The sequence below is a fragment of the Oncorhynchus keta genome, chromosome 18 (genome assembly GCF_023373465.1).
Source record: "Oncorhynchus keta strain PuntledgeMale-10-30-2019 chromosome 18, Oket_V2, whole genome shotgun sequence".
Lineage (NCBI taxonomy): Eukaryota > Metazoa > Chordata > Actinopteri > Salmoniformes > Salmonidae > Oncorhynchus > Oncorhynchus keta.
In genome coordinates, this window is record NC_068438.1 from 47,117,131 (window position 1) to 47,139,481 (window position 22,351).

The 22,351-nt window shown below is 45.3% G+C and overlaps 1 long non-coding RNA gene across 2 annotated transcripts; it reads right to left on the reverse strand.

Annotated features, from left to right (window-relative positions):
- Positions 1-9,025: 9,025 nt before the first annotated feature.
- Positions 9,026-10,778, reverse strand: LOC127909021 (uncharacterized). 2 transcript variants are annotated; one of them, XR_008069440.1, is made up of 3 exons: positions 10,368-10,778; positions 9,689-10,271; positions 9,026-9,363 (listed from the first exon to the last, which is right to left on the reverse strand). It is a non-coding gene; the product is annotated as an uncharacterized LOC127909021 (long non-coding RNA). The 2 variants fall into 2 exon arrangements; XR_008069441.1 differs by having other exon boundaries at positions 9,026-9,289; positions 9,322-9,363; positions 9,689-10,778.
- Between the last annotated feature and the right edge of the window lie 11,573 nt (positions 10,779-22,351).

Consider the following 22,351-nt stretch of genomic DNA (forward strand, 5'->3'; position numbering starts at 1 on the left):
AATCTTTGTGATTTAAAGTGAAATTACTGTATACCATCTGTAAAGCTTTTATTCTAGGTAGAGCCCCCTGCCTGTTTTCCCTCACCCCCAACCCAGCCTTCCAGCGGAGATGTCTATCTCCATCGCAGGGCACAGCAGGTCCCAGGGGTTGCATATCACCGGCAGGGGAAGATGGAGCCTGTTTTACCCCTCACTAGCAGCCCTCCTGTGTGAGGACAGCACTGTTGAAATGCTTAACTAGGGAGCTCTCTCCTAAGAATGCACAATAAAGGAAGTAATATACATTTTAAATAAAACATACGACATGCGAGAGAAGAAAAAGTAACACGAGAATGCAGTTATATAATATACAGGGCTGATATACAGGTCTGATATACAGGTCTGATATACAGGTCTAATATACAGGTCTGATATACAGGTCTGATATACAGGTCTAATATACAGGTCTAATATACAGGTCTAATATACAGGTCTAATATACAGGTCTGATATACAGGTCTGATATACAGGTCTGATATACAGGTCTAATATACAGGTCTAATATACAGGTCTGATATACAGGTCTGATATACAGGTCTGATATACAGGTCTGATATACAGGTCTGATATACAGGTCAATGGGAGCTCACCACCAGTGATGCGTCAGGTCGTCCGCACCACCCTCTGCAGGGCCTTGCGGTTGCGGGCGGAGTTGGTGCCATACCATAGAACCAGTCAGGATGCTTTCGATGGAATACCTGTAAAAGGTCCTTCTGTAGCTCAGTTGGTAGAGCATGGCGCTTGTAACGCCAGGGTAGTGGGTTCGATTCCCGGGACCACCCATACGTAGAATGTATGCACACATGACTGTAAGTCGCTTTGGATAAAAGCGTCCACTAAATGGCATATATTATTATTATATTATTCCTGAGGTCCCGAGGGCCCATGTCAAATCTCTTCAACCTCCTGAGGGGGAAGAGGCGTTGTTGCATCCTCTTCACAATGGTGATGGAGTGAGAGGACCATGTTAAATTCTCAGTGATCTGTATGCCGATGAACTTGAAGCTCTCGACCCAGGATCCAGTTGCAGAGGATGGCCGTGTGGTGCAAGGACAACAACCTCTCCCTCAACGTGATCAAGACAAAGGAAATTATTGTGGACTACAGGAAAAAGAGGACTGAGCACGTGCTCATTCTCATCGGCAGGGCTGCAGTGGAGCAGGTTGAGAGCTTCAAGTTCCTTGGTGTCCAATCACCAACAAACTAACATTGTCCAAGCACTTCAAGACAGTCGTGAAGAGGGCACGACGAAACCTATTCCCCCTCTGGAGACTGAAAAGATTTGGCATGGGTCCTCAGATCCTGAAAAGGTTTTACAGCTGCACCATCGAGAGCATCTTGACTGGTTGCATCACTGCCTTGTATGACAACTGCTCTGCCTCCGACCGCAAGACACTACAGAGGGTAGTGCGAGCGACCCAGTACATCAGTGTGGCCAAGCTTCCTGCTATCCAGGACCTCTGTACCAGACAGTGCCAGAGGAAGGCCCTAAAAATGGTCAAATACTCCAGCAACCCTAATCATAGACTGTTCTCTCTGCTACCGCATGGCAAGTGGTACCGGAGAGCCAAGTCTAGGTCCAAGAGGCTTCTACCCCCAAGCCATAAGACTCCTGAACATCTAATCAAGTGGCTACCCAGTCTATTTGCATTGCCCCCCCTTTTTACATCGCTGCTACTCTCCGTTGTTATCATCTATGCATAATCCCTTTAATAACTCTACCTACATATACATATTACCTCAACTAACCGGTGCCCCCTCGTATTGACATTGACTCTGTACCGGTACCCCCCTGTATATAGTCTCGCTATTGTTATTTTACTGCTGCTCTTTAATTACTTGTTACTTTTATTTCTTATTCTTATCCGTATTTTTTTAACTGCATTGTTGGTTAGGGGCTCGTAAGCAAGGATTTCACCGTAAAGTCAACAACAGTTGTATTCGGCGCATGTGACTAATAACACTTGATTTGATTTGAGTCCATCTACCATACCTCAACCTTTCATTTACCATACCTCAACCTCTGATCTACCATACCTCAACCTCTCATCTACCATACCTCAACCTCTCATCAACAATACCTCAACCTCTCATCTACCATACCTCAACCTCTCATCTACCATACCTCACCCTCTGAGCCACCATACCTCAACCTCTGATCCACCATACCTCAACTAAAACTCTGATCTACCATACCTTAACTCAACCTCTGATCTACCATACCTCAACCTCTGATCTACCATACCTCAACTTCTGTTCCACCATACCTCAACCTCTGATCTACCATATCTCAACTCAACCTCTGATCTACCATACCTCAACCTCTGATCTACCATACCTCAACCTCTGATCCACCATACCTCAACCTCTCATCTACCATTCCTCAACCTCTGATCTACCATACCTCAACCTCTGATCCACCATACCTCAACTTCTGTTCCACCATACCTCAATCTCTGATCCACCATACCTCAACCTCTCATCTACCATACCTCAACCTCTGATCTACCATACCTCAACCTCTGATCCACCATACCTCAACTTCTGTTCCACCATACCTCAACCTCTGATCCACCATACCTCAACCTCTCATTTACCATACCTCAACCTCTCATCAACAATACCTCAACCTCTCATCTACCATACCTCAACCTCTCATCTACCATACCTCAACCTCTGATCCACCATACCTCAACCTCTGATCCACCATACCTCAACTCAAACTCTGATCTACCATACCTTAACTCAACCTCTGATCTACCATACCTCAACCTCTGATCTACCATACCTCAACTCAACCTCTGATCCCCCATACCTCAACCTCTGATCTACCATATCTCAACTCAACCTCTGATCTACCATACCTCAACCTCTGATCTACCATACCTCAACCTCTCATCTACCATACCTCAACCTCTCATCTACCATACCTCAACCTCTGATCTACCATACCTCAACCTCTGATCCACCATACCTCAACCTCTCATCTACCATTCCTCAACCTCTCATCTACCATACCTCAACCTCTGATCGACCATACCTCAACCTCTGATCCACCATACCTCAACTTCTGTTCCACCATACCTCAATCTCTGATCCACCATACCTCAACCTCTCATTTACCATACCTCAACCTCTCATCAACAATACCTCAACCTCTCATCTACCATACCTCAACCTCTCATCCACCATACCTCAACCTCTGATCCACCATACCTCAACTCAACCTCTGATCTACCATACCTTAACTCAACCTCTGATCTACCATACCTCAACCTCTGATCCACCATACCTCAACCTCTCATCTACCATTCCTCAACCTCTGATCTACCATACCTCAACCTCTGATCCACCATACCTCAACTTCTGTTCCACCATACCTCAATCTCTGATCCACCATACCTCAACCTCTCATCATAACTCAACCTCTTGCTGCTCCATTATTTCCATTTTCTCCTGCAATGCCAGATGGTAATATACACTAAATCTCAACAAGGTTTCAAAGAGTCCAGACACTGAAATTATTGTTCTGCTACTGTGTTGCTTCCACTGTGAGTATAGAGCCCTTCCCAGATCTCCTCTCATCTCTTCCACTGTGAGTATAGAGCCCATCCCAGCCCTCCTCTCATCTCTAACTCATTGTCACTTAACTCTCATCAGCAGTCAGGCTCCAAAATGCAGAATGTTTCATGTTTGGCCTGCATTTTGTCCACATCACAGGAGCCAGGGGGTTTGTCATGGCAGCCAGTCTGTCAGACATATTAATCACTGGTCCTTCTGTAGCTCAGTTGGTAGAGCATGGCGCTTGTAACGCCAGGGTAGTGGGTTCGATTCCCGGGACCACCCATATGTAGAATGTATGCACACATGACTGTAAGTCGCTTTGGATAAAAGCGTCTGATAAATGGCATATATATATATCACTCAGGCCCTGCTACGTACAGCTCCCCATGTAACCTCAACACATAGGGCACATTCCTCTAGCCAAGCGTTGTTGATGGATGCCAGATCTTACAACACCTGGATAGGTATTGTAAGACTTGTCTGATACAGGTCTTTGTGTGGGGATACCAGGGCAGGGCAGTGACCAATGGAAAGAGAGAAATAACTGAAAGGTCGTTGTGTAATCCTGAAAGAGGAGGGGAAGTAATAGAGTAGGTAGAGCAACCTGGTCTCATAGACTAGACATAACATAGTAAATGTAAATCTGTGACTCTCAAATTAGTATGATACGTTACAATTGGTATGTTTACATGAGACAGATTGTTACTTAAGGCGAACATGGAAGTAGAGTGTTTTTTTCTCCAAACATAACGATGGTCATTATGGCCAAACAGTTCAATTTTTGTTGCAGAAGACCAGAGGACGTTTCTCCAAAAAGTGCCATCTTTGTCCCAATGTGCAGTTGCAAACAGTAGTCTGGCTTTTTTATAGCGGTTTTGGAGCAGTGGCTTCTTCCTTGCTGAGCGGCCTTACAGGTTATGTCGATATAGGACTCGTTTTACTGTGGATATAGATACTTTTGTGCCTGTTTCCTCTAGAATCTTCACAAGGTCCTTTGCTGTTGTTCTGGGATTGATTTGCACTTTTCACACCAAAGTACGTTCATCTCTAGGAGACAGAACGTGTCTCCTTCCTGACCGGTATGACGGCTGCGTGGTCCCATGGTGTTTATACTTGCGTACTATTGGTTGTACAGATGAGCGTGGTACCTTCTGGAGTTTGCAAATATCCCCCTCTAGGATTAACCAAACTTGTGAAGGTCTACAATTTTTGGAGGTCTTGGCTTATTTATTTTGATTTCCCCATGATGTCAAGCAAAGATGCACTGAGTTTGAAGGTAGGCTTTGAAATATATCCACAGGTACACCTCCAATTATTCAATTGATGTCAATTAGCCTATCAGAAGCTTCTAAAGCCATGACATCATTTTCTGGAATTTTCCAAGCTTTTTAAAGGCCCAGTCAATTGAATGTATGTAAACTTCTGACCCACTGGAACTGTGATACAGTGAATGATAATTGAAATAATTTGTCTGTATAAAATTGTTTGAAAAATTACTTGTGTCATGCACAAAGTAGATGTCCTAACCGACTTGACAAAACTATAGTTTGTTAACAAGAAATTTGTAGAGTGGTTGAAAAACGAGTTTTAATGACACCAACCTAGTTGTAAACTAAGTGTATGTAAACTTTTGACATCAACTGTAATACTAATTGTAATTAGTAGCATATCATACAAAATGAGTGATGTACTTCCATAAATGACTACATACCAAACTAAATGTAGCATATCATACTGAATGGAGTGTCTTACGTACAGAATAATACGAAATGCTCTGAGACTAGGTTGGGTAGAGGAGGAGAAGTAACAGAGTGGGTAGAGGAGGAGAAGTAACAGAGTGGGTAGAAGAGGAGAAGTAACAGAGTGGATAGAGGAGAAGAAGTAACAGAGTGGGTAGAAGAGGAGAAGTAACAGAGTGGGTAGAAGAGGAGAAGTAACAGAGTGGATAGAGGAGGAGAAGTAACAGAGTGGCTAGAGGAGGAGAAGTAACAGAGTGGGTAGAGGAGGAGAAGTAACAGAGTGGGAAGAAGAGAAGTAACAGAGTGGATAGAGGAGGAGAAGTAACAGAGTGGGTAGAGGAGGAGAAGTAACAGAGTGGGTAGAAGAGGAGAAGTAACAGAGTGGGTAGAAGAAGAGAAGTAACAGAGTGGGTAGAGGAGGAGAAGTAACAGAGTGGGTAGAAGAGGAGAAGAAATAGAGTGGGTAGAGGAGGAGAAGTAACAGAGTGGGTAGAGGAGGAGAAGTAACAGAGTGGGTAGAGGAGGAGAAGTAACAGAGTGGATAGAGGAGGGGAAGTAACAGAGTGGGTAGAAGAGGAGAAGTAACAAAGTGGGTAGAGGAGGAGAAGTAACAGAGTGGGTAGAAGAGGGGAAGTAACAGAGTGGGTAGAAGAGGAGAAGTAACAGAGTGGATAGAGGAGAAGAAGTAACAGAGTGGATAGAGGAGGAGAAGTAACAGAGTGGATAGAGGAGGAGAAGTAACAGAGTGGATAGAGGAGAAGAAGTAGAGTGGATAGAGGAGGAGAAGTAACAGAGTGGATAGAGGAGGAGAAGTAACAGAGTGGGTAGAAGAGGGGAAGTAACAGAGTGGCTAGAGGAGGAGAAGTAACAGAGTGGGTAGAGGAGGAGAAGTAACAGAGTGGGTAGAGGAGGAGAAGTAACAGAGTGGGTAGAGGAGGAGAAGTAACAGAGTGGATAGAGGAGTGATACAAGGGAAGGGTGAGACATATTTCTGGTCTGTGGCAGGACTTCCTGCCCACATGATATCCAAAATCTCTTTAAAATACTAGAACGTTCTGAAAACTTGGATGCAAGTAGAGGCCTATCATGTGTGCTGGCCAAAGTCACTGTTGATAATGACTCTGCCGCTACCATTGCTATGGGAGGAAATGTGTTATTTCTCTCAAGCTATGAAGTTCTCAACTAGTCAAACTTAATGAGGGAAAACGGTGGACCACACGTTTAGTGTGGGCCAGAGTCCAGTAGGGGCTTTTTAGGTGAGAACCCTCCCACCCACCCACCCCACCCACACACACACACACACACACCTCCCACATACACACACCCATACACACACACACACACTTGTTCATGGTTCAGTGTCCCGTCTATGTATCTGCCGTGAGGCAAGAATTTCACGTCAGCATTCCAGAATCCTCACCTCCATCTTCCAGACACAAGGGACAGATTCATCTTCCCGCTTACCATCCAGGTCTGCATCTCCTTGGGTTGGGGATCCCCTGCTCAGAGCCTCTCAGTTCCACGGTGTAAAGTGACCCCAACAACATTCAATGGACTAATGTGGTTATCCTCTAGCAATGAGGACCATGAAGCATTCTTCCATCAGAAAAATATAATGATTTGCAAAGTGCCCAGAGCCAAAGTGGACCATTATAAAAAGTCAATCAAATAAATAGTTAAAATAATATAATAATTTTCAATCTCATGGGTTCTAATGGTTCCATTTCATCACATGATCAAACCCAGTCTCAACAGCCCAGGAAGTATGTGTTATAATTGGGTAATTTCTCTGGGATCCCTTGCCCTGGGGGAAAAGAGAGTACTTTCATGGGGGTTCCCTGTCCTGATTGGGCCCAGATGTAGGGTTTGTCCTCTGAGCATAACCAGGTGGGTCACCTGGTGCACTTTTACCGCGCAAGTCAGTCCCCAGATACTACCCTTGACAATACCCAGTCAGTCTCAAGATACTACCCGTGACTATACCCAGTCAGTCCCCAGATACTACCCTTGACTATACCCAGTCAGTCCCCAGATACTACCCTTGACTATACCCAGTCAGTCCCCAGATACTACCCTTGACTATACCCAGTCAGTCCCCAGATACTACCCTTGACTATACCCAGTCAGTCCCCAGATACTACCCTTGACTATACCCAGTCAGTCCCCAGATACTACCCTTGACTATACCCAGTCAGTCCCCAGATACTACCCTTGACTATATCCAGTCGGTCCCCAGATACTACCCTTGACTATATCCAGTCAGTCCCCAGATACTACCCTTGACTATATCCAGTCAGTCCCCAGATACTACCCTTGACTATACCCAGTCAGTCCCCAGATACTACCCTTGACTATACCCAGTCAGTCCCCAGATACCAGCCTTGACTATATCCAGTCGGTCCCCAGATACTACCCTTGACTATACCCAGTCAGTCCCCAGATACTACCCTTGACTATACCCAGTCAGTCCCCAGATACTACCCTTGACTATACCCAGTCAGTCCCCAGATACTACCCTTGACTATACCCAGTCAGTCCCCAGATATTACACTTGACTATACCCAGTCAGTCCCCAGATACTACCCTTGACTATATCCAGTCAGTCCCCAGATACTACCCTTGACTATACCCAGTCAGTCCACAGATCAGATCAAATCAAAGTTTCTTTGACACGTGTGCCGAATACAACAGGTGTAGGTAGACCTTACAGTGAAATGCTTCCTTACAGGCTCTAACAAATAGTGCAAAAAAGGTGTTCGGTGAACAATAGGTAAGTAAAGAAATAAAACAACAGTAAAAAGACAGGCTATGTACAGTAGAGAGGCTACAAAAGTAGCGAGGCTACATACAGACACCGGTTAGTCAGGCTGATTGAGGTAGTATGTACATGTAGATATGGTTAAAGTGACGATTGTATATATGATGAACAGAATGTAGCAGTAGCGTAAAAAGAGGGATTGGCGGGTGGTGGGTTGGACACAATGCAGATAGCCTGGTTAGCAAATGTGCGGGAGCATTGGTTGATCAGGTCAATTTAGGTAGTATGTACATGAATGTTTAGTTAAAGTGACTATGCATATATGATAAACAAAGAGTAGCAGCAGCGTAAAAAGAGGGTTTTGGGGGGGTGGAGGAGGCACTCAATGCAAATAGTCCGGGTAACCATGTTGCGCCATCTTCACCACATTGTCTGTGTGAGTGGATCAATTCAGTTTGTTGGTGATATGTACACTGAGGAACTTAAAATGTCCAACCTTCTACACTGCTGTCCCGTCGATGTGGATAGGGGGGTGCTCCCTTTGCTGTTTCTACGATCATCTCTTTTGTTTTGCTGACATTAAGTGAGAGGTTATTTTCCTGACACCATACTCCGAGGGCCCTCACCTCCTCCCTGTAGGCCGTCTCGTCGTTCTTGGTAATCAAGCCTACTGCTGTAGTGTCGTCTGCAAACTTGATGATTGAGTTGGAGTCGTGCATGACCACGCAGTTGTATGTGAAAAGGGAATGCAGGAGAGGGCTGAGAACACACCCTTGTGGGGCCCCAGTGTTGAGGATCAGCGGAGTGGAAATGTTGTTCCTACCTTCACCAGCTGGGGGGCGGCCCGTCAGGAAGTCCAGGACCCAGTTGCACTCAGTTGCACATAGACAAACAGACTGCAGATTTAGAAGACCATGATACAGTTTGTCATTTATTTTAATGTGGGCAGAGTGAAAAATAACCTGCTTTGTGTTAGTAGTCAGAGAGGAGATGAAAACAGTGGGGAGGTTTTGAACAACACCTTCTGACACAGAGATTACACCTTCTGACACAGAGACTACACCTTCTGACACAGAGACTACACCTTCTGACACAGAGACTACACCTTCTGACACAGAGACTACACCTTCTGACACAGAGACTACACCTTCTGACACAGAGACTACACCTTCTGACACAGAGACTACACCTTCTGACACAGAGGAGAGTATTAAACTACACCTTCTGACACAGAGACTACACCTTCTGACACAGAGACTACACCTTCTGACACAGAGGAGAGTATTAAACTACATTAAACTACACCTTCTGACACAGAGGAGAGTATTAAACTACACCTTCTGACACAGAGGAGAGTATTAAACTACACCTTCTGACACAGACACATTCTGACACAGGGGAGAGTATTAAACTACACCTTCTGACACAGAGGAGAGTATTAAAAACCTTCTACTACACCTTCTGACACAGAGGAGAGTATTAAACTTCACCTTCTGACACAGAGGGGAGAGTATTAAACTACACCTTCTGACACAGAGGAGAGTATTAAACTACACCTTCTGACACAGAGGAGAGTATTAAACTACACCTTCTGACACAGAGACTACACCTTCTGACACAGAGACTACACCTTCTGACACAGAGACTACACCTTCTGACAGAGAGGAGAGTATTAAACTACACCTTCTGACACAGAGACTACACCTTCTGACACAGAGGAGAGTATTAAACTACACCTTCTGACACAGAGGAGAGTATTAAACTACACCTTCTGACACAGAGACTACACCTTCTGACACAGAGGAGAGTATTAAACTACACCTTCTGACACAGAGACTACACCTTCTGACACAGAGGAGAGTATTAAACTTCACCTTCTGACACAGAGACTACACCTTCTGACACAGGGGAGAGTATTAAACTACACCTTCTGACACAGAGGAGAGTATTAAACTACACCTTCTGACACAGAGGAGAGTATTAAACTACACCTTCTGACACAGAGACTACACATTCTGACACAGAGGAGAGTATTAAACTACACCTTCTGACACAGAGACTACACATTCTGACACAGAGGAGAGTATTAAACTACACCTTCTGACACAGAGGAGAGTATTAAACTACACCTTCTGACACAGAGACTACACCTTCTGACACAGAGACTACACCTTCTGACACAGAGGAGAGTATTAAACTACACCTTCTGACACAGAGGAGAGTATTAAACTACACCTTCTGACACAGAGGAGAGTATTAAACTACACCTTCTGACACAGAGACTACACCTTCTGACACAGAGACTACACCTTCTGACACAGAGGAGAGTATTAAACTACACCTTCTGACACAGAGACTACACCTTCTGACACAGAGGAGAGTATTAAACTACACCTTCTGACACAGGGGAGAGTATTAAACTACACCTTCTGACACAGAGGAGAGTATTAAACTACACCTTCTGACACAGAGGAGAGTATTAAACTACACCTTCTGACACAGGGGAGAGTATTAAACTACACCTTCTGACACAGAGGAGAGTATTAAACTACACCTTCTGACAGAGGAGAGTATTAAACTACACCTTCTGACACAGAGGAGAGTATTAAACTACACCTTCTGACACAGAGGAGAGTATTAAACTACACCTTCTGACACAGAGGAGAGTATTAAACTACACCTTCTGACACAGAGAGTATTAAACTACACCTTCTGACACAGAGGAGAGTATTAAACTACACCTTCTGACACAGAGGAGGATATTAAACTACACCTTCTGACACAGGGGAGAGTATTAAACTACACCTTCTGACACAGAGGAGAGTATTAAACTACACCTTCTGGTGAGTAGACCACCTGCTGGTTTGCTTCTGAAGCTAAGCAGGGTTGGTCCTGCTTCAAATCAAATCAAATCAAATGTATTTATATAGCCCTTCGTACATCAGTTGATATCTCAAAGCGCTGTACAGAAACCCAGCCTAAAACCCCAAACAGCAAGCAATGCAGGTGTAGAAGCACGGTGGCTAGGAAAAACTCCCTAGAAAGGCCAAAACCTAGGAAGAAACCTAGAGAGGAACCAGGCTATGTGGGGTGGCCAGTCCTCTTCTGGCTGTGCCGGGTGGAGATTATAACAGAACATGGCCATGATGTTCAAATGTTCATAAATGACCAGCATGGTCAAATAATAATAAGGCAGAACAGTTGAACCTGGAGCAGCAGCACGGTCAGGTGGACTGGGGACAGCAAGGAGTCATCATGTCAGGTAGTCCTGGGGCATGGTCCTAGGGCTCAGGTCCTCCGAGAGAGAGAAAGAAAGAAAGAGAGAATTAGAGAGAGCATATGTGGGGTGGCCAGTCCTCTTCTGACTGTGCCAGGTGGAGATTATAACAGAACATGGCCAAGATGTTCAAATGTTCATAAATGACCAGCATGGTTGAATAATAATAAGGTAGAACAGTTGAAACTGGAGCAGCAGCACGGCCAGGTGGACTGGGGACAGCAAGGAGTCATCATGTCACGTAGTCCTGGGGCATGGTCCTAGGGCTCAGGTCCTCCGAGAGAGAGAAAGAAAGAGAGAAGGAGAGAATTAGAGAACGCACACTTAGATTCACACAGGACACAGAATAGGACAGGAGAAGTACTCCAGATATAACAAACTGACCCTAGCCCCCCGACACATAAACTACTGCAGCATAAATACTGGAGGCTGAGACAGGAGGGGTCAGCAGACACACACACATGGTTGTGCTCTGGATGGGAGACCAGATGCTGCTGGAAGTGGTGTTGGATGGACAGTAGGAGGCACACTTTCCCCTGGTCCTTAGAAATATTGTATTAGTGCAGTGATTGGGGATGTTGTCCTGTGTATGAACAATGTGTTTGACAGGGATAGACTGGTGGAAACATGCCTGATTCTTAACAGAGGTTAATGGAAAGGTAGCAGCACATTGTTAGGACTTCTCTTGGTTGGATACAGTACGTATCAATGTTCACAGAGAATGTGTTATCAAAGATAAGGAACTTCACCCCCACCCCCCCTACTTCCCAACCTCTACCCTTATTCATGGCATGATGAGGCTGTCTCATTAACCTTGATAGAATATAGTATACTGTTCACAGTAGAACTCTTTGGAGGTTTTTCTAGAGTGAGTTCTACTAGACATCAGAACACTCTCTAGAAGGGTCCTGTGTCAGGGCTGTAGAATGTTTCTACTAGAGCTCAGAACACTGTTTCTCTAGAAGGGTCCTGTGTCAGGGCTGTAGAATGTTTCTACTAGAGCTCAGAACACTCTCTAGAAGGGTCCTGTGTCAGGACTGTAGAATGTTTCTACTAGACCTCAGAACACTGTCTCTCTAGAAGGGTCCTGTGTCAGGACTGTGGAATGTTTCTACAAGAGCTCAGAACACTGTCTCTCTAGAAGGGTCCTGTGTCAGGCTGTAGAATGTTTCCACTAGAGCTCAGAACACTCTCTAGAAGGGTCCTGTGTCAGGACTGTAGAATGTTTCTACAAGAGCTCAGAACACTGTCTCTCTAGAAGGGTCCTGTGTCAGGGCTGTAGAATGTTTCTACTAGAGCTCAGAACACTGTCTCTCTAGAAGGGTCCTATGTCAGGACTGTAGAATGTTTCTACTAGACATCAGAACACTGTCTCTCTAGAAGGGTCCTGTGTCAGGACTGTGGAATGTTTCTACAAGAGCTCAGAACACTGTTTCTCTAGAAGGGTCCTGTGTCAGGGCTGTAGAATGTTTCACTAGAGCTCAGAACACTGTTTCTCTAGAAGGGTCCTGTGTCAGGACTGTAGAATGTTTCTACAAGAGCTCAGAACACTGTCTCTCTAGAAGGGTCCTGTGTCAGGCTGTAGAATGTTTCTACTAGAGCTCAGAACACTGTTTCTCTAGAAGGGTCCTATGTCAGGACTGTAGAATATTTCTACTAGACATCAGAACACTGTCTCTCTAGAAGGGTCCTGTGTCAGGGCTGTAGAATGTTTCTACAAGAGCTCAGAACACTGTCTCTCTAGAAGGGTCCTGTGTCAGGGCTGTAGAATGTTTCCACTAGAGCTCAGAACACTCTCTAGAAGGGTCCTGTGTCAGGACTGTAGAATGTTTCTACAAGAGCTCAGAACACTGTCTCTCTAGAAGGGTCCTGTGTCAGGGCTGTAGAATGTTTCTACTAGAGCTCAGAACACTGTCTCTCTAGAAGGGTCCTATGTCAGGACTGTAGAATATTTCTACTAGACATCAGAACACTGTCTCTCTAGAAGGGTCCTGTGTCAGGGCTGTAGAATGTTTCTACAAGAGCTCAGAACACTGTTTCTCTAGAAGGGTCCTGTGTCAGGACTGTAGAATGTTTCTACTAGAGCTCAGAACACTCTCTAGAAGGGTCCTGTGTCAGGACTGTAGAATGTTTCTACTAGACATCAGAACACTGTCTCTCTAGAAGGGTCCTATGTCAGGACTGTAGAATGTTTCTACTAGACATCAGAAAACTGTCTCTCTAGAAGGGTCCTGTGTCAGGACTGTAGAATGTTTCTACTAGAGCTCAGAACACTGTCTCTCTAGAAGGGTCCTGTGTCAGGACTGTAGAATGTTTCTACAAGAGCTCAGAACACTGTCTCTCTAGAAGGGTCCTGTGTCAGGACTGTAGAATGTTTCTACAAGAGCTCAGAACACTGTTTCTCTAGAAGGGTCCTGTGTCAGGACTGTGGAATGTTTCTACAAGAGCTCAGAACACTGTCTCTCTAGAAGGGTCCTGTGTCAGGACTGTAGAATGTTTCTACTAGAGCTCAGAACACTGTCTCTCTGGAAGGGTCCTATGTCAGGACTGTAGAATGTTTCTACAAGAGCTCAGAACACTGTTTCTCTAGAAGGGTCCTATGTCAGGACTGTAGAATGTTTCCACTAGAGCTCAGAACACTGTTTCTCTAGAAGGGTCCTGTGTCAGGACTGTAGAATAGTTCTACAAGAGCTCAGAACACTGTCCTCTAGAAGGGTCCTGTGTCAGGACTGTAGAATGTTTCTACAAGAGCTCAGAACACTGTCTCTCTAGAAGGGTCCTGTGTCAGGGCTGTAGAATGTTTCTACTAGAGCTCAGAACACTGTCTCTCTAGAAGGGTCCTATGTCAGGACTGTAGAATATTTCTACTAGACATCAGAACACTGTCTCTCTAGAAGGGTCCTGTGTCAGGGCTGTAGAATGTTTCTACTAGAGCTCAGAACACTGTCTCTCTAGAAGGGTCCTGTGTCAGGACTGTAGAATGTTTCCACTAGAGCTCAGAACACTCTCTAGAAGGGTCCTGTGTCAGGACTGTAGAATGTTTCTACTAGACATCAGAACACTGTCTCTCTAGAAGGGTCCTGTGTCAGGACTGTAGAATGTTTCTACTAGACATCAGAACACTGTCTCTCTAGAAGGGTCCTGTGTCAGGACTGTAGAATGTTTCTACTAGAGCTCAGAACACTGTCTCTCTAGAAGGGTCCTATGTCAGGACTGTGGAATGTTTCTACAAGAGCTCAGAACACTGTTTCTCTAGAAGGGTCCTGTGTCAGGACTGTAGAATGTTTCTACAAGAGCTCAGAACACTGTTTCTCTAGAAGGGTCCTGTGTCAGGACTGTAGAATAGTTCTACTAGAGCTCAGAACACTGTCTCTCTAGAAGGGTCCTGTGTCAGGACTGTAGAATGTTTCTACTAGAGCTCAGAACACTGTCTCTCTAGAAGGGTCCTATGTCAGGACTGTGGAATGTTTCTACAAGAGCTCAGAACACTGTTTCTCTAGAAGGGTCCTATGTCAGGACTGTAGAATGTTTCTACTAGAGCTCAGAACACTGTTTCTCTAGAAGGGTCCTGTGTCAGGACTGTAGAATGTTTCTACAAGAGCTCAGAACACTGTTTCTCTAGAAGGGTCCTATGTCAGGACTGTAGAATGTTTCTACTAGACATCAGAACACTGTCTCTCTAGAAGGGTCCTGTGTCAGGGCTGTAGAATGTTTCTACAAGAGCTCAGAACACTGTCTCTCTAGAAGGGTCCTATGTCAGGACTGTAGAATGTTTCTACTAGAGCTCAGAACACTGTTTCTCTAGAAGGGTCCTGTGTCAGGACTGTAGAATGTTTCTACTAGAGCTCAGAACACTGTCTCTCTAGAAGGGTCCTATGTCAGGACTGTAGAATGTTTCTACTAGAGCTCAGAACACTGTTTCTCTAGAAGGGTCCTGTGTCAGGACTGTAGAATGTTTCTACAAGAGCTCAGAACACTGTTTCTCTAGAAGGGTCCTGTGTCAGGACTGTAGAATGTTTCTACAAGAGCTCAGAACACTGTCTCTCTAGAAGGGTCCTGTGTCAGGACTGTAGAATGTTTCTACTAGAGCTCAGAACACTGTTTCTCTAGAAGGGTCCTGTGTCAGGACTGTGGAATGTTTCTACAAGAGCTCAGAACACTGTTTCTCTAGAAGGGTCCTGTGTCAGGACTGTAGAATGTTTCCACTAGAGCTCAGCACACTGTTTGTCTAGAAGGGTCCTGTGTCAGGGCTGTAGAATGTTTTCACTAGAGCTCAGAACACTGTTTCTCTAGAAGGGTCCTGTGTCAGGACTGTAGAATGTTTCCACTAGAGCTCAGAACACTGTCTCTCTAGAAGGGTCCTGTGTCAGGACTGTAGAATGTTTCCACTAGAGCTCAGAACACTGTTTCTCTAGAAGGGTCCTGTGTCAGGACTGTAGAATGTTTCTACAAGAGCTCAGAACACTGTTTCTCTAGAAGGGTCCTGTGTCAGGACTGTAGAATAGTTCTACAAGAGCTCAGAACACTGTTTCTCTAGAAGGGTCCTGTGTCAGGACTGTAGAATGTTTCCACTAGAGCTCAGAACACTGTTTCTCTAGAAGGGTCCTGTGTCAGGACTGTAGAATGTTTCCACTAGAGCTCAGAACACTGTTTCTCTAGAAGGGTCCTGTGTCAGGACTGTAGAATGTTTCCACTAGAGCTCAGAACACTGTTTCTCTAGAAGGGTCCTGTGTCAGGACTGTAGAATGTTTCTACTAGAGCTCAGAACACTGTCTCTCTAGAAGGGTCCTGTGTCAGGGCTGTAGAATGTTTCTACTAGACATCAGAACACTGTTTCTCTAGAAGGGTCCTGTGTCAGGACTGTAGAATGTTTCTACTAGAGCTCAGAACACTGTTTCTCTAGAAGGGTCCTGTGTCAGGACTGTAGAATGTTTCCACTAGACATCAGAACACTGTCTCTCTAGAAGGGTCCTGTGTCAGGACTGTAGAATGTTTCTACAAGAGCTCAGAACACTGTTTCTCTAGAAGGGTCCTGTGTCAGGACTGTAGAATAGTTCTACAAGAGCTCAGAACACTGTTTCTCTAGAAGGGTCCTGTGTCAGGACTGTAGAATGTTTCCACTAGAGCTCAGAACACTGTTTCTCTAGAAGGGTCCTGTGTCAGGACTGTAGAATGTTTCCACTAGAGCTCAGAACACTGTCTCTCTAGAAGGGTCCTGTGTCAGGACTGTAGAATGTTTCCACTAGAGCTCAGAACACTGTTTCTCTAGAAGGGTCCTGTGTCAGGACTGTAGAATGTTTCCACTAGAGCTCAGAACACTGTTTCTCTAGAAGGGTCCTGTGTCAGGGCTGTAGAATGTTTCCACTAGAGCTCAGAACACTGTTTCTCTAGAAGGGTCCTGTGTCAGGACTGTAGAATGTTTCCACTAGAGCTCAGAACACTGTCTCTCTAGAAGGGTCCTGTGTCAGGGCTGTAGAATGTTTCCACTAGAGCTCAGAACACTGTCTCTCTAGAAGGGTCCGTTGTCAGGACTGTAGAATGTTTCTACTAGACATCAGAACACTGTCTCTCTAGAAGGGTCCTGTGTCAGGGCTGTAGAATGTTTCTACTAGAGCTCAGAACACTGTCTCTCTAGAAGGGTCCTATGTCAGGACTGTAGAATGTTTCTACTAGACATCAGAACACTGTCTCTCTAGAAGGGTCCTGTGTCAGGACTGTGGAATGTTTCTACAAGAGCTCAGAACACTGTTTCTCTAGAAGGGTCCTATGTCAGGACTGTAGAATGTTTCTACAAGAGCTCAGAACACTGTTTCTCTAGAAGGGTCCTGTGTCAGGACTGTAGAATGTTTCCACTAGAGCTCAGAACACTGTTTCTCTAGAAGGGTCCTGTGTCAGGACTGTAGAATGTTTCCACTAGAGCTCAGAACACTGTTTCTCTAGAAGGGTCCTGTGTCAGGGCTGTAGAATGTTTCCACTAGAGCTCAGAACACTGTTTCTCTAGAAGGGTCCTGTGTCAGGACTGTAGAATGTTTCCACTAGAGCTCAGAACACTGTCTCTCTAGAAGGGTCCTGTGTCAGGGCTGTAGAATGTTTCCACTAGAGCTCAGAACACTGTTTCTCTAGACGGGTCCTGTGTCAGGACTGTAGAATGTTTCCACTAGAGCTCAGAACACTGTTTCTCTAGAAGGGTCCTGTGTCAGGACTGTAGAATGTTTCTACTAGAGCTCAGAACACTGTTTCTCTAGAAGGGTCCTGTGTCAGGACTGTAGAATAGTTCTACAAGAGCTCAGAACACTGTTTCTCTAGAAGGGTCCTGTGTCAGGACTGTAGAATGTTTCTACTAGAGCTCAGAACACTGTCTCTCTGGAAGGGTCCTATGTCAGGACTGTAGAATGTTTCTACAAGAGCTCAGAACACTGTTTCTCTAGAAGGGTCCTATGTCAGGACTGTAGAATGTTTCCACTAGAGCTCAGAACACTGTTTCTCTAGAAGGGTCCTGTGTCAGGGCTGTAGAATGTTTCCACTAGAGCTCAGAACACTGTTTCTCTAGAAGGGTCCTGTGTCAGGACTGTAGAATGTTTCCACTAGAGCTCAGAACACTGTTTCTCTAGAAGGGTCCTGTGTCAGGACTGTAGAATGTTTCCACTAGAGCTCAGAACACTGTTTCTCTAGAAGGGTCCTGTGTCAGGGCTGTAGAATGTTTCCACTAGAGCTCAGAACACTGTTTCTCTAGAAGGGTCCTGTGTCAGGACTGTAGAATGTTTCCACTAGAGCTCAGAACACTGTCTCTCTAGAAGGGTCCTGTGTCAGGGCTGTAGAATGTTTCCACTAGAGCTCAGAACACTGTCTCTCTAGAAGGGTCCTATGTCAGGACTGTAGAATGTTTCTACTAGACATCAGAAAACTGTCTCTCTAGAAGGGTCCTGTGTCGGGACTGTAGAATGTTTCTACTAGAGCTCAGAACACTGTCTCTCTAGAAGGGTCCTGTGTCAGGACTGTGGAATGTTTCTACAAGAGCTCAGAACACTGTCTCTCTAGAAGGGTCCTGTGTCAGGACTGTAGAATGTTTCTACTAGAGCTCAGAACACTGTCTCTCTGGAAGGGTCCTATGTCAGGACTGTAGAATGTTTCTACAAGAGCTCAGAACACTGTTTCTCTAGAAGGGTCCTATGTCAGGACTGTAGAATGTTTCCACTAGAGCTCAGAACACTGTTTCTCTAGAAGGGTCCTGTGTCAGGGCTGTAGAATGTTTCCACTAGAGCTCAGAACACTGTTTCTCTAGAAGGGTCCTGTGTCAGGATTGTAGAATGTTTCCACTAGAGCTCAAAACACTGTTTCTTCTAGAAGGGTCCTGTGTCAGGACTGTAGAATGTTTCCACTAGAGCTCAGAACACTGTTTCTCTAGAAGGGTCCTGTGTCAGGGCTGTAGAATGTTTCACTAGAGCTCAGAACACTGTTTCTCTAGAAGGGTCCTGTGTCAGGACTGTAGAATGTTTCCACTAGAGCTCAGAACACTGTTTCTCTAGAAGGGTCCTGTGTCAGGACTGTAGAATGTTTCCACTAGAGCTCAGAACACTGTTTCTCTAGAAGGGTCCTGTGTCAGGACTGTAGAATGTTTCTACAAGAGCTCAGAACACTGTTTCTCTAGAAGGGTCCTGTGTCAGGACTGTAGAATGTTTCCACTAGAGCTCAGAACACTGTTTCTCTAGAAGGGTCCTGTGTCAGGACTGTAGAATGTTTCTACAAGAGCTCAGAACACTGTTTCTCTAGAAGGGTCCTGTGTCAGGACTGTAGAATGTTTCCACTAGAGCTCAGAACACTGTTTCTCTAGAAGGGTCCTGTGTCAGGACTGTAGAATGTTTCCACTAGAGCTCAGAACACTGTTTCTCTAGAAGGGTCCTGTGTCAGGACTGTAGAATGTTTCCACTAGAGCTCAGAACACTGTTTCTCTAGAAGGGTCCTGTGTCAGGACTGTAGAATGTTTCCACTAGAGCTCAGAACACTGTTTCTCTAGAAGGGTCCTGTGTCAGGACTGTAGAATGTTTCCACTAGAGCTCAGAACACTGTTTCTCTAGAAGGGTCCTGTGTCAGGACTGTAGAATGTTTCCACTAGAGCTCAGAACACTGTCTCTCTAGAAGGGTCCTGTGTCAGGGCTGTAGAATGTTTCTACTAGAGCTCAGAACACTGTCTCTCTAGAAGGGTCCTATGTCAGGACTGTAGAATGTTTCTACTAGACATCAGAACACTGTCTCTCTAGAAGGGTCCTGTGTCAGGACTGTGGAATGTTTCTACAAGAGCTCAGAACACTGTTTCTCTAGAAGGGTCCTATGTCAGGACTGTAGAATGTTTCTACTAGAGCTCAGAACACTGTTTCTCTAGAAGGGTCCTGTGTCAGGACTGTAGAATGTTTCTACAAGAGCTCAGAACACTGTTTCTCTAGAAGGGTCCTGTGTCAGGACTGTAGAATGGTTCTACAAGAGCTCAGAACACTGTTTCTCTAGAAGGGTCCTGTGTCAGGACTGTAGAATGTTTCCACTAGAGCTCAGAACACTGTTTCTCTAGAAGGGTCCTGTGTCAGGGCTGTAGAATGTTTTCACTAGAGCTCAGAACACTGTTTCTCTAGAAGGGTCCTGTGTCAGGGCTGTAGAATGTTTCCACTAGAGCTCAAAACACTGTTTCTCTAGAAGGGTCCTGTGTCAGGACTGTAGAATGTTTCCACTAGAGCTCAGAACACTGTTTCTCTAGAAGGGTCCTGTGTCAGGACTGTAGAATGTTTCCACTAGAGCTCAGAACACTGTTTCTCTAGAAGGGTCCTGTGTCAGGGCTGTAGAATGTTTCCACTAGAGCTCAGAACACTGTTTCTCTAGAAGGGTCCTGTGTCAGGACTGTAGAATGTTTCCACTAGAGCTCAGAACACTGTCTCTCTAGAAGGGTCCTATGTCAGGGCTGTAGAATGTTTCCACTAGAGCTCAGAACACTCTCTAGAAGGGTCCTGTGTCAGGGCTGTAGAATGTTTCCACTAGAGCTCAGAACACTCTCTAGAAGGGTCCTGTGTCAGGGCTGTAGAATGTTTCCACTAGAGCTCAGAACACTCTCTAGAAGGGTCCTGTGTCAGGACTGTAGAATGTTTCCACTAGAGCTCAGAACACTCTCTAGAAGGGTCCTGTGTCAGGGCTGTAGAATGTTTCCACTAGAGCTCAGAACACTCTCTAGAAGGGTCCTGTGTCAGGACTGTAGAATGTTTCTACTAGACATCAGAACACTGTCTCTCTAGAAGGGTCCTATGTCAGGACTGTAGAATGTTTCTACTAGAGCTCAGAACACTGTTTCTCTAGAAGGGTCCTGTGTCAGGGCTGTAGAATGTTTCCACTAGAGCTCAGAACACTCTCTAGAAGGGTCCTGTGTCAGGACTGTAGAATGTTTCCACTAGAGCTCAGAACACTCTCTAGAAGGGTCCTGTGTCAGGACTGTAGAATGTTTCCACTAGAGCTCAGAACACTGTTCTCTCAGAAGGGTCCTGTGTCAGGACTGTAGAATGTTTCCACTAGAGCTCAGAACACTGTTTCTCTAGAAGGGTCCTGTGTCAGGACTGTAGAATGTTTCCACTAGAGCTCAGAACACTGTTTCTCTAGAAGGGTCCTGTGTCAGGGCTGTAGAATGTTTCTACAAGAGCTCAGAACACTGTTTCTCTAGGAGGGTCCTGTGTCAGGACTGTAGAATGTTTCCACTAGAGCTCAGAACACTGTTTCTCTAGAAGGGTCCTGTGTCAGGACTGTAGAATGTTTCCACTAGAGCTCAGAACACTGTTTCTCTAGAAGGGTCCTGTGTCAGGACTGTAGAATGTTTCCACTAGAGCTCAGAACACTGTTTCTCTAGAAGGGTCCTGTGTCAGGACTGTAGAATGTTTCCACTAGAGCTCAGAACACTGTTTCTCTAGAAGGGTCCTGTGTCAGGGCTGTAGAATGTTTCCACTAGAGCTCAGAACACTGTTTCTCTAGAAGGGTCCTGTGTCAGGGCTGTAGAATGTTTCCACTAGAGCTCAGAACACTGTTTCTCTAGAAGGGTCCTGTGTCAGGACTGTAGAATGTTTCCACTAGAGCTCAGAACACTGTCTCTCTAGAAGGGTCCTGTGTCAGGGCTGTAGAATGTTTCCACTAGAGCTCAGAACACTGTTTCTCTAGAAGGGTCCTGTGTCAGGACTGTAGAATGTTTCCACTAGAGCTCAGAACACTGTTTCTCTAGAAGGGTCCTGTGTCAGGACTGTAGAATGTTTCCACTAGAGCTCAGAACACTGTCTCTCTAGAAGGGTCCTGTGTCAGGGCTGTAGAATGTTTCCACTAGAGCTCAGAACACTGTTTCTCTAGAAGGGTCCTGTGTCAGGACTGTAGAATGTTTCCACTAGAGCTCAGAACACTCTCTAGAAGGGTCCTGTGTCAGGGCTGTAGAATGTTTCCACTAGAGCTCAGAACACTCTCTAGAAGGGTCCTGTGTCAGGACTGTAGAATGTTTCTACTAGACATCAGAACACTGTCTCTCTAGAAGGGTCCTGTGTCAGGACTGTAGAATGTTTCTACTAGAGCTCAGAACACTGTCTCTCTAGAAGGGTCCTGTGTCAGGACTGTAGAATGTTTCTACTAGAGCTCAGAACACTGTCTCTCTAGAAGGGTCCTGTGTCAGGACTGTAGAATGTTTCTACTAGAGCTCAGAACACTGTCTCTCTAGAAGGGTCCTGTGTCAGGACTGTAGAATGTTTCTACTAGAGCTCAGAACACTGTCTCTCTAGAAGGGTCCTATGTCAGGACTGTAGAATGTTTCCACTAGAGCTCAGAACACTGTTTCTCTAGAGGGTCCTGTGTCAGGACTGTAGAATGTTTCCACCAGAGCTCAGAACACTGTTTCTCTAGAAGGGTCCTGTGTCAGGACTGTAGAATGTTTCCACTAGAGCTCAGAACACTGTCTCTCTAGAAGGGTCC